The sequence below is a fragment of the Lynx canadensis genome, chromosome C2 (assembly GCF_007474595.2).
Source record: "Lynx canadensis isolate LIC74 chromosome C2, mLynCan4.pri.v2, whole genome shotgun sequence".
Lineage (NCBI taxonomy): Eukaryota > Metazoa > Chordata > Mammalia > Carnivora > Felidae > Lynx > Lynx canadensis.
The window spans coordinates 33,396,510-33,409,014 of record NC_044311.2 but is presented as its reverse complement, the minus strand read 5'-3'; positions in this window follow the sequence as shown (position 1 = coordinate 33,409,014).

Sequence of the window (12,505 nt, the reverse complement as noted above, 5' to 3'; positions counted from 1 at the left end):
CTCTTGTTTTTTGGGAGATTTTTTTTATTACTAATTCAATTTCTTTACTGGTTATGGGTGTGTTCAAATTTTCTGTTTCTTCTTGTTTCAGTTTTGGTAGTTTATATGTTTCTAGGAATTTGTCCATTTCTTCCAGATTGCCCATTTTATTGGTGTATAATTGCTCATAGTATTCTTCTTATTATTTGTATTTCTGCTGTATTGGTTATGATCTCTCCCCTTTCATTCTTGATTTTATTTATTTAGGTCATTTCCTTTTTCTTTTTTTTTTTTTTCAACGTTTATTTATTTTTGGGACAGAGAGAGACAGAGCATGAACGGGGGAGGGGCAGAGACAGAGGGAGACACAGAATCGGAAACAGGCTCCAGGCTCTGAGCCATCAGCCCAGAGCCTGACGCGGGGCTCGAACTCACGGACTGCGAGATCGTGACCTGGCTGAAGTCGGACGCTTAACCGACTGCGCCACCCAGGCGCCCCTCCTTTTTCTTTTTGATCAAACTGGCTAGTGTTTTATCAAATTTGTTAATTCTTTCAAAGAACCAGCTCCTGGTCTTATTGATCTGTTCTGTTTTTTGTGTTTTGTTTTGTTTTGTTTTTGTTTAGATAGCATTGATTTCTGTTCTAATCTTTATTATTTCCTGTATTCTGCTGTTACTGGGTTTTATTTGCTTTTCTTTTTCCAGATTTTGGAGGTGTTAGGTTAGGTTGTGTATCTGAGACCTTTCTTCCTTCTTTAGGAAGGCCTGGATTGCTATATACTTCCCTCTTGTGACCGCCTTTGCTGCATACCAGAGGTTTTGGGTTGTGGTATTATTTTCATTGGCTTCCATGTGCTTTTTAATTTCCTCTTTAACTTGTTGGTTAGCCCTTTCATTATTTAGTAGGATGTTCTTTAGTCTCCAAGTATTTGTTACCTTTTCAATTTTTTTCTTGTGGTTGATTTCGAGTTTCATAGTGTTGTGGTCTGAAAATATGAATGGTATGATCTTGATCTTTCTGTACTTGTTGAGGGCTGGGCATTGTGAATCTTTAAGAAAAGAATGCTGTATGAATCATCCCAAATTTAGTTGGTCAAGCAATTATTTTCTTTTTTCTTTTCCTTCCTTCCATCCATCCATCCATCCATCCAAAGAATTCTTTCTTCAGGGGTCTGATCTAGTGGACTATGTTTGGGGAACACTGGCACAGTCTGATGGAATCTAACAATAGGATCCAGTAAAAATGAAGCATGTGCAACTAGAATTGGCAGATTCTTTGTTGAGAATATAAAACTCACATAAATGAAATTATAATCAACCTACTCTGTCCTCCTACATTTTTGATACTGTGCCATGTTTAGAATTGACCTTTCTCTTTTGGAATAATAGGTAACAATGGGATCAGTTTACTTTTGGAGTAACACTTAAGTCAACGCTCTCTCGAAGGATGGCCAGTGTGCTTTCTCCAATAGCATCTTACAATTGGAAAACTATCTGTGGTTTTCCTAGAATGGTATCTGACACCAAGCAGGAATGAATACTTCTGTTGAGAAGGTTGAGACTCCTGTCTTTTGACCATTGTCTTCTGCCCATTGTGGGTTAAAGAAAACCTTCTCTCCATATTCCCAGAGATTCTTATGCTTCAAAATGTGAGAACACTTTGGATGTTCTATGAATAGTGATGAAACCTCTACCTATGTGGATGAGAAGCACACGTGAAGGGTGTATACCCTAACCAAAAAGTCTTTGCGTTAAATTAGATTGTTGATCACACAATATAGCTGTCCAAGTAATGAAACTACCTAAATTTATTGAAGTCTAGGCAGGCAGAATTTTGTGCAGTTACTTATGACTAACATGGATCTCTTCCCCACGTTTCATGGGTGAGTGGAAGAAGCAATGTATTGCCTGGTGATTGAATCAAAGATGACCTGCAGGCAATCACTGTAGGTGACAGTGGTGACATCACACTGGAGCAAGAGAAGAGAAGAAACCATTATTCATATTACATAGAACAATGGTTCCCAAACACAAGCCAGTTTTTCTCTTGTGGGGATTGAAAGAACTAAGAAAAAAAAAAGTCATATGGTGATCTTTTCATGTTTAAAATTTAAAGTATGAGGGGCGCCTGGGTGGCGCAGTCGGTTAAGCGTCCGACTTCAGCCAGGTCACGATCTCGCGGTCCGTGAGTTCGAGCCCCGCGTCAGGCTCTGGGCTGATGGCTCAGAGCCTGGAGCCTGTTTCCGATTCTGTGTCTCCCTCTTTCTCTGCCCCTCCCCCGTTCATGCTCTGTCTCTCTCTGTCCCAAGAATAAATAAAACGTTGGAAAAGAAAAAAAAAATTTTTTTTTTAATTTAAAGTATGAGATTATGTTTTTCCTAATATTTAAAAGCATACATTTCCTTAGTTAGGAAATGGCAGCAAGTAGTAGCCATTTTTAAAAAAATTTTAACATACTTGACTAAAATGTTATTAATTGTCATGGCTTTAAATTTTTGTGTGTTATATTTTTCTTGTGTTTCATTTGTAATTATGCTGCTCCACATGTGGGAATCACTACTCTGGAGCACACTGAGAACTTGGTCAAGAGTTTCGTGTTAGGTTGAAAGATAATTAGAATGGGAGATAAAGAGAAATAGAAATGACTTAGAGGATGTAAAAGTGAAGAAGAGCTCAAAGAGGATTCTCAACGCAAATTTGAAATAGAGTTTGTATTAAGACACTATGTTTTAGATAAACTAGTTATCAAAAAATAATGGTGATAGAGCTTTTGTGCCTATTTCAGGGCAGCTGTGGTGGTTGAGCTCCCTCAAGGTTGGTTCTGGTTTACTATCCTGAGCAGATCCATGCTCACCAGCTTGAGGGAAAGAAGCCAGCTCCTATGAGTGACTAGGAACTTCTGAAAAATATCCAGAAACATTTGTAAGAGGAGGGTTACAAAGTTAGTTGTTCTTGTTTTAAGCACACAGTTTTAGATTTACTGTAAAGTATTATTTTGAAAATTAGCCATGATTCTGCTACCTAATAAGTGCCAGTTACTTCTAAATTCATATTTTTTTCTGGTAAATAATTTGTTATGGGAAGTGATGAGATATAGCTTTTGAAATCATAGGATAAGAAGCTGCTGGATTCAAGTTATTAAGGTTCATAAACTGTATCTACTGATGACACTAAAATGCTTCATATATGAGGTTTGATTACATGAGAATAGTATTGATTTAAATGTGTGGTTGATTAAATCTGTCTCATTTCTCTATAGTAATATTTTCGACATGAACGGGAACTTTTAAGAGAGAGGGAATATAGTAACTTTGGAGTCAAACTAGTTTCAGTTTCTCAAGCATAGGCAAATCACTTAACCTTTCTGATGCTCACATTCTTGAACTATAAAATGGGGACAATAAAAATTCCAACCTGAGGAAACTATGTTCAAAAGATGAGTTGAGAAAATGCTAAAATCTTCCACTCATACACTGAATCACCAAATGATAATAAATATGTACCCAAGCTTGAAGACAATAAAGTGGACTATCTGTGTACTATAAACAGAGAGTCCTTAATGGATAAAGTAGAACAGGAACCAGATCAGTAAGCAGAGACCACCATACTGCTGTTGAGGACCCAGGGGGTCTCTGGGCTTTTGAATCATATTCTCTGTGAGTCTGAAGCTGCGACTGTCATAAAAGTGCCCTACCAAGAGGGTATAGGCTATGTAAGTGATCCACAACAAAACTTACCAGTAACTCAGGAAGGGACAAAAAAGAGGGACACTGTGACAGATTATATTTTCTTAATTGACTATAATAATGTCTCCCATTTTGCATTCTCTTCTCATAATGTTACTTTGACATACCTTCCATTGAAAGATGGAATCTAGGTTCCCATTTCTTAAATTTTGGCAGGTTTATGGCTATGGCAGAAGTAGTTATGGGACTTCCAAGACTAAGTCATAAAAAGTAATACAGCTTTCATCTGGGTCTTTGGGGACATTTGCTCTGGGAACTAAACTACTCCATACAGAAACCCAAGCACTCAATTTTGGAGGCTCAGAGGAAGAGAAACCAAGGCCCCTGATTCTCAGTCTGAGTTCAGCTCTAACTAACACCAATTAGCCAATCACATGAGGCTGTCTAATCTATCTACTTATAGCCAAGGGACAAAAAAGAATCCTCAATTTTGGTTTGAATAGCACATTGAACTGGCTGAGAGTGAATCAGTGAGCTGAGAAATTCTTCCAGAATGTTATAAAAAGAGATTAAGAGATGAGAAATAAGGAATGATAATGAAAGAAATGATAAGCTTAACTGTGCAGATAGATAGATAGATATAGCTTAACTGAAGTAAAGAAACCAACAGAAGGACAGCAGCCGTCCTTACCCATAGATGAGCATCCCCACAAGAATTCCATGGGTGAAATCACAATATTTTGTGGAAAATCCACAAAACTATGACTATCCATACTTCTATACATGATTACTATGTCATTGTGCTCCAGTGTACTCATTTTTAGCCAAACTGCTACTAGGAACATAAAAATAAGTTTCACTTTCCCCAAAAATGTGTCTACTTTTTCTTTTATAAACTTTGTTTCACTTTTGTTCTCTGGCAATCAATCTATATATGTCTGATCTTCCTCTTGGTCAAGTAGATTTCAGCTGTGCTTTAACTAAACTGCTTATTCTTTGACAAAAATATGAAAAAAAGTAAAGAAAGAATGGAAATAGGTAAGGAAATTGAAATATTCTAATAAAAGTCCCAGGAAGAAAAAGTGAAGAGAATGGAAGAGAGGCAATATTTTAAAAAATATTTGAAAATTTACCAACACCTGAGATGGTCATAAGTTTTCAGATTTATAGAGTCCATCAGATGCTGAGAAAGATGAATAAAAATAAACTCATACTTAGATGCATTTTATTAAGTTTCAGAGTATGAAGGAAAAGCAGGAAATTTATAACAATTTTGGATCAACTACAATGGAGTAATAATCTGAATGAAACCAGACTTTTATTTAACATTGAATTCAAGAAGTTAGTGGAGAAATATCTTTGAAACACTGATGGAAAATAATATCAAACTTATTTTTATACCCAGACCAACTGTAATTCAACTGCATACGCTATGTAAGTATATTTTTAGACAACATGGACTTAGAAGTTTTACGGCCACAAATCCTCATTAAAAGAACTTCTAAAAGATGTATTCCAAAAAGAAGACCATTAAATGAGATAATGCATAAGAAACATTTAATATGTTAAATCTGCCTTTTCTGTATTATGAAAAGGGACAGAAATGCCAAGCACCATTCTTCTTCTTTTCCCATTATTCATATCTTTAATGTGGATGTGATATGTGGAGCTTCCCAAGCATCTTGTGACCATGAAGTCAGAAGAAGAAAAGAAGGACCAAAAGAACAGCAGAAATGTAGATCCTGAGATTTTTAGCCTATTGTATCATGTCCAGTAATTCTCCTACCTTCTTGTTATGTGAGGAAAAATAGATTCCTATTTATTTAGGTCTTTGTCAGTTGGATTTACTGCTACTTCGCCCAGTGCATTCTTAAGTGACTTGCTTTCCACTTTTCTTATCTTTAAAGTATGAACTATTAGGATTAAATGGGAGGTTAGGTTAAAATTTTCCAGTACCTAATATAGTCTTCAATAAATATTAAGCCTCTCTTTAATCCCCAGATTGTAAGCTCAGGAGACTATACTATCTTCATTATGTTTGCATTCTCACTGCTTAAGCAATTCAGTCCAGTTCATGGGATAGTTATTGAATGCCAATTTATGGGCGTCTTTGATAATTGCTAACTCATAGTAGGATATCAATAAATGTATACTGAATGGATAGGTAAATAAAGGGGTAGATAGGTCACTATAAATTAATACTGTTATTGCCTTAAAAATAGTCAAATGAACCATCTACCTTTTCTGGTTTTTTCCTGTTTGCCAACACAGCTTCTGCAGGGTTCAAAAGAGTGCTTCTTACCATCTTTTGCCATCTTCCTAGCTTCTTTGACTCTTAAGATTCAGCACATAATTTTTAGTTCATTCTGAAGAGAGCTATAAGTGGAGGGGAAGAGTGACTTTATTATCCTTTCTCTACTGACCCAGATTTTGTCATTTTAAACTTATTTCAAGAGTTGTGAACCCCTTGAATTCTCAAACAGGTAACCAAAAGACAGCATATACAGAATGGAGGGTTTTTTGTTGTTGTTGTTGTTGTTGAAATAATTCATACACAGGGACACAGAATGTTCTGAGTGTTAGTCTTTGAAAAGGAAGTGTCAGGGAAGAGGAAAAAGAAAGGATTAAGGCTGAAGACCTAAAACATTTTCAAGAACATTGTACACAAAAAAGTGTCAAATGAGAGCCATACCCATAAAATAGAATTTGATGGATGAGTAGATAAGGTTATGAAAAAGGATTTTTAGAGGCTGCAGGAAATAGAATAATTTGGTCAAGTAGAGAATTCTTATAGAATTACACATTACAAACATCCAGAAAAAAATAGAACTAGCATCAGGTTTCATAAAAGAAAAGTACCATGTATCTAAAGCAAGGACATAGGGAAGAGAAAATATGTCAACATTCAGTCTCTGACTGGCAAAAAGCAGGAGATTTGGAAAGTTGGCTGCTCAATAATATGGAAACAAAATTCAAGGGCTTTTTTGGCAGGGGGAGGAAATAGCAAGAGTAGAAGTTTTTGATTCCACTGACAGGCTGACTGCCTGGTAGAGCAGAAAAACCAAAACACATACATAGTAAAGACTCAGGTGAGAAATGACTGGAAGCATCTGATGTGTATGCAGACCTATGGTCAGACCTAGGCCTGAACCACCTAGGTCTTCTTACAACTGTGTGACCTTGGAAAAGTCACTTACTCTCTAATTATGTTCTATAAATTGGGAATAAAACTGGGTTATTGTGAGTCTCCAGAAAGAATGGATGTAAAAGAGAATATTAAAATTTTAAAGGAGACTGTGAGAAAGAAGAGGTAGGAGTAAATAAAAATGAAAATTGATTTTGTTCATAAGATAATGACAATACTCAGGTGTTTGTTAGAGATAATTTTCTTGGTGTCAGGAAAAAACTCTACATACCAAAAACATTTCAAGAAACTTCTCTGAGTGCTTACTGTGTATTAGGTACTAAATGATTCTAGTATAAAAGACATTCCCTTGGAATTTCATGTTTGTCATGGAAATACCATGTAGATGGAAGTAAAGAATAATTTAATAAAGAATGTGTGAAGTCCTATCCTATATTATGTGTGTGTGTGTGTGTGTGTGTGTGTGTGTGGTATATGGTGTAAAGACAGGTAACTATAACTCATTTGGATTAGAGATTGGGAAGGGAGTTAGATATATCAATCAGCTACTGTTGAAATAATGTTGCATAACAAACCTTTTCAAAAAGTCAGTGGCTTACAACTATTGGCATATAATTTCCTCACTTATATGTCTGTAATTGGCAGGACCAGTGCTGGGCTCAGCTGAGATTAGCTGGGTTTAGCTTCAGAGGCTGTGGATTGGATTCAGGTCTTTACTATGTGTCTTCGCATTTAGGAAACAGAAGGTAGCTTGGGGAATATTCTTCTCATGGCATGTGGCAGAAACTCAAGGGGGATGAGTAGATGCTTGTCATGCCATGTAATACTTTATGTTGGAATTGACATACTGTCACTTCTGCTGATAATCCATTGGTCAAAACAATTCACATGGCCAAGCCCAACATAAATGAGGAGGGAGTTATACTCTGCTCACAATGGGAGACACTTTAAGTTTACATGGCAAAGGATGTGGAAGTATTATCTTAGTGTACGAGGATGAAGATTTGGGAGCAATAATTTCAACCTGTCGTATGTCCACAAAAAGATATGTATGCAGCATTATTCACAGTAGCCAAAACCTGGAAACAACCAGAGGTCTGTCAACCAGAGAAAAGGTAAACAAAATGTAGTGTATCCATAGCATGGAATCCCATTCAGTTAGAATGAGGAAGAGATTTCTGATACATTCTGCCATATGGGTAAAACTCAAAAACATGCTAAGTGAAAGAAACCAGACACAAAAGATCACATATCCAGAAAGCAAAATCTGTAGAGATAGAAAATAGATTAGTGGGATAGGGCTGGGAATAGGAAGGGACAGCAAATAGGCATGAAGATCTTTTATTGAGGTGGTGGAAATGTTCTATAATTATATTGTAGTAATGATGGCTGAACTTTGTAAATTTATTAAAAGTAATTGGATTGCATACTTAAAATGAGTAAATTTTATAGTATATAAATTATGCTTCCCTAAATGTATAAAGAAAGAAAATGGATTCATCCTTGGGTGACAAAAAAAAGTCCGTTTTTCTATCTCAAGGGTTCTTCTGAGGATCAAGTGAGATAATGTGTTGATAAAGTGGCTGCTGACATAGGGATTGGTATGTAACAGGTACCCAATAAATGGGGGCATTACTGTTATCTTTTCAGGTATATGGACCAGCCATGTGTAAAGACTTAAGAGTGAGAGAAGGCAAGGTACGTTCAGGAATGCAGTGATTTGGAGCAGCTGCAAGGGAGATCTGTGTGAGAGTGACTGTGCAGGAACCTGCCCCAGGTGTCTGAGCTGGGAGATGGTGGAGCCTTTAATGGGGACTTGGCTCAGTCTGATTACAAAGTAAATGTTTGCCTCCTGGAGCATGTGTGATATGAAGCACAGTCTGAAGAGGGCCCTAGCTTGTAAACTTTAATTATCGATTACTTAGGGCAAACAAAAGAAGCCTATTTGTGGGTGTTTTCATTTGCTTACAAACAACAAGGAAACACTGTTTAATTCAGTAGGGAAATTTTAATATCCTTACAATGTATCAGAGAGAGGGAGATGGAAGGATGAGCACAGATTAGACACCCTGTGTTGCCTGGCTAGAAATATGAATGTGGACTTCCTTGAATGTGGCCAAAAGATAGTCTAAGGTACCATAGTTATGCAGGTAGTGACTGGCTGCTATGGGCTAGGGACTGAGGACAGAGGGGGTCCTTCCTGTTGCTACGTGCCTCCCCCAGGGACAAATAAAGGCTGGGATAAGGAAGATACAGACATGGGCTCTAGAAGTGGCTTATGATGTCACCTGGGTTCAAACTAGAGCCAAGAAATGATGTGTAGTGTGAAAGTGGGGGTCTGAGACTTCTGCCAGAAAAGGGCATAAGAGGGAGGATAAGGCTGCCTCTGCATGCTACTCAAGGTCCCCTTGGAAGTAAAAAGACCTATCAGATAGATCAATATGTATTGATGCAGAAAGACACTCTTAAAATACAATAGAGTGAAAACAAGTTACAAAATCATATGTATGGTATGATATCATTTATGGACTGAATGTGTGTGTGTGTGTACATACATACGTATATATGTGTATATATATGTATATGTATATATGTATACACACACACACACTTTCCTGTATGTCTGTGTTTATTATTTATTCCTTTATTGTGAGTTCTCCAATAAGAATGCATACTCCAAGAAAGCAGAGATTGTGTTTTCTATTTCGAACATTGCCTGGCACATGGTGGGCACTTAAAATTTGCTGGTTGAGCTAATAATAGCAAGAGGAACATATGACAAAAATATGTTCTTTCTGGGGAGTTATACACATTATGCTTATGCACAAATGTTTGTGTATGTGTTGGGGAAGACATTTGGGGTCATCTTGTAAAGATTATTGGGAAAAAAAGTGCCAGACATCTCTCTCAACATTGAGAACTCAGGGATTAAAAAGAATGAAGGCAGCAGAGGCAATACAGCAATCATGAGTTAGGCACTTAGGAGACAGTGGGACAAGGGAATTACATTTGGGAGGAATCAGAATAAAGAAAACTTGCCCTGTACATTAAACATACGAGGAAATGAAAAAGAAGAATGAGATGAAGGAAAAAAATTAAGTCCAAGTATATGAGAAAATATGACTTAGTAATACAAGTTCTGTGATTTTTCTCTGCCCACTCCTGCCTCTAGACCCTGGCAATACTGTTTTATTTCCCAGGGCATAATTCATCCAGCCAAAATCTGCTCTTCCTTCTGCTCTCAGCTTAGATGTTTGCTCCAGAAAACTTCTTCGAATTCTGCCTCCTTCTGAAGACTTCAACCTGACTTGCTCCTCCTCTGTGTTCTTATATCATCTCCCACTTCTCTAGTATTGTTCCTGTCACTGGGGATCATCATTGCCAGGTTTACTTGTCTGTCTTGTCCACTATACTTTGAGATCCTTGAAAGCAGGAACATGTCTTGTTAATCTTGGTTTTCCAGGACCTGCACAGTGTGGCTCATGGTAGTACTTAATAAATGTTCATCAATAAGTGAATGAATGAATGAATGAGTGGTATGAATTTGTGACTTAGTTTTAAAAATTCTACTTTATTATTCTTGATGAACTCTTTAGAGCATCTGGAATTTGTTTTGCACCAAGTTGTGTTATCTCAGTTTTATATTCCAAAATTGTTCACAATTAATTAAATATTTAATTTTTTCTAATTTTCAGTACTACTTTAAAAAATTTTTAACTCCAGTAAACAGTATCATATTAGTTTCAGGTGTACAGTATAGTGATTCAGCAATTCCATATATCACCTGGTGCTCATCACAAGTGCACTCCTTGATCCCCATAATCTGTTGCACCCATCCACCCACCCACTCCTCTCCTCTGATAACTATCAGTTTGCTGTTTATAGCTAAGAGTCTGATGAAGAAGGGCATTATATCATAATTAAGGGGTCTTCTTCCATCAAGAAGAGCTAACAATTGTAAATGTTTATGCCCCCAATGTGAAGCACCCAAATATATAGTTAAGAGTCTATTTTTTTGTCTTTTTCCCCTCATTTATTTTGTTTCTCAAATTCCACATGTAAGTGAAATAATTTGGTATTTGTCTTTCTCTGACTGACTTATTTTGCTTAGCATTATACTCTCTAGCTCCATCCATGTTGTTGCAAATGGCAAGATTTCATTCTTTATTATGACTGAATGATATTCCATATATGTGCATATACACAACATCTTCTTTATCTGTTCATCCATCAATAGACACCTGGGCTGCTTTCATAATATGACTATTGTAAATAATGCTGATATAAACATAGGGGTGCATGTATCCCTTTGAATTAGTGTTTTTGTAGTTTTTGGGTAAATACCCAGTAGTGCAATTAGTGTATCATGGGATAGTTCTGCTTTTAACTTTTTGAGGAACCCCCAAACCCCCATCCTATTTTCCATTGTGGCAGCACCACTTTGCATTTCCACCAACAGGGCAAGAGCATTCCTTTTTCTTCACATTCTCACCAACACTTGTGTTGTTGATTTTAGCCATTTTGGCAGGTGTGAGGTGATATCTCATTGTAGTTTTGATTTGCATTTCCCTGATGATGGATGATGTTGAGCATCTGTGCATGCATCTGTTGGCCATCTGGATGTCTACTTTGGAGAAATGTATGTTTATGTCTTCTGCCCATTTTAATGGGATTATTCGGTTTATTGGATATTGAGTTGTAAAAGCTCTCTATATATTTTGGATACCAACACTTTCTCAGATATGTTATTCACAAATATCTTCTCCTATTCAGTAGGATACCTTTTAATTTTGTTGATTGTTTCCTTAGCTGTGCAGAAGCTTTATATTTTGATGTAGTTGCAGTAGTTTATTTTGCTTTTATTTCCTTTGCCTCAGGAGACGTATTTAGAAAAATGTTGCTATGGCCAATGTCAAAGAAATTACTGCCTGTATTTTCTTCTAGTATTTTTATGGTTTCCAGTCTCACATTTATGTCTTTAATCCATTTTGAATTTCTTTTTGTGTATAGTGTAAGAAAGTGGTCCAGTTTCATTCTTTTGCATGTAGCTGACCAGATTTCCTAACCATTTGTTGAAAAGACTGTCTTTTTCCCATTGGATATTCTTTCCTCTTTGTTGGAGATTAATTGGCCATATAATCATGGATTTATCTCTGGGTTTTCTATTCTGTTCATTAATCTATGTATCTATTTTTGTGCCTGTACCATACTGTTTGATTACCACAGCTTCATAATATAACTTGAAGTCTGAAATACTTCCAGCTTTTGCTTTTCTTTTTCAACACTGCTTTGGCTATTCAGAGTCTTTTGTGATTCCATACAAATTTCAGAATTGTTTGTTCTAGTTCTGTGAAAATTGCTGTTGATATTTTGATAGCAATTGTGTTAATGTATACTGCAGTATAGACATTTTAACAATATTTGTTCTTCCAATCCATGAACATGTAATATATTTCCATTACTTTGTTTCTAGGTATTTTATTATTTTTTGTGCAATTGTAAATGGGATTGTTTTATTAATTTCTCTATCTGCTACTTCATTATTAGTGTATACAAATACAACAGAGTTCTACATATTGATCTTATATCCTATGACTTTGATGACTTCATTCATCAGTTCTAGCAGTTTTGGATGGAGTCTTTCAGGTTTTCTATATACAGTGTCATGTCATCTGCAAATAGTGAAAGTTTTACT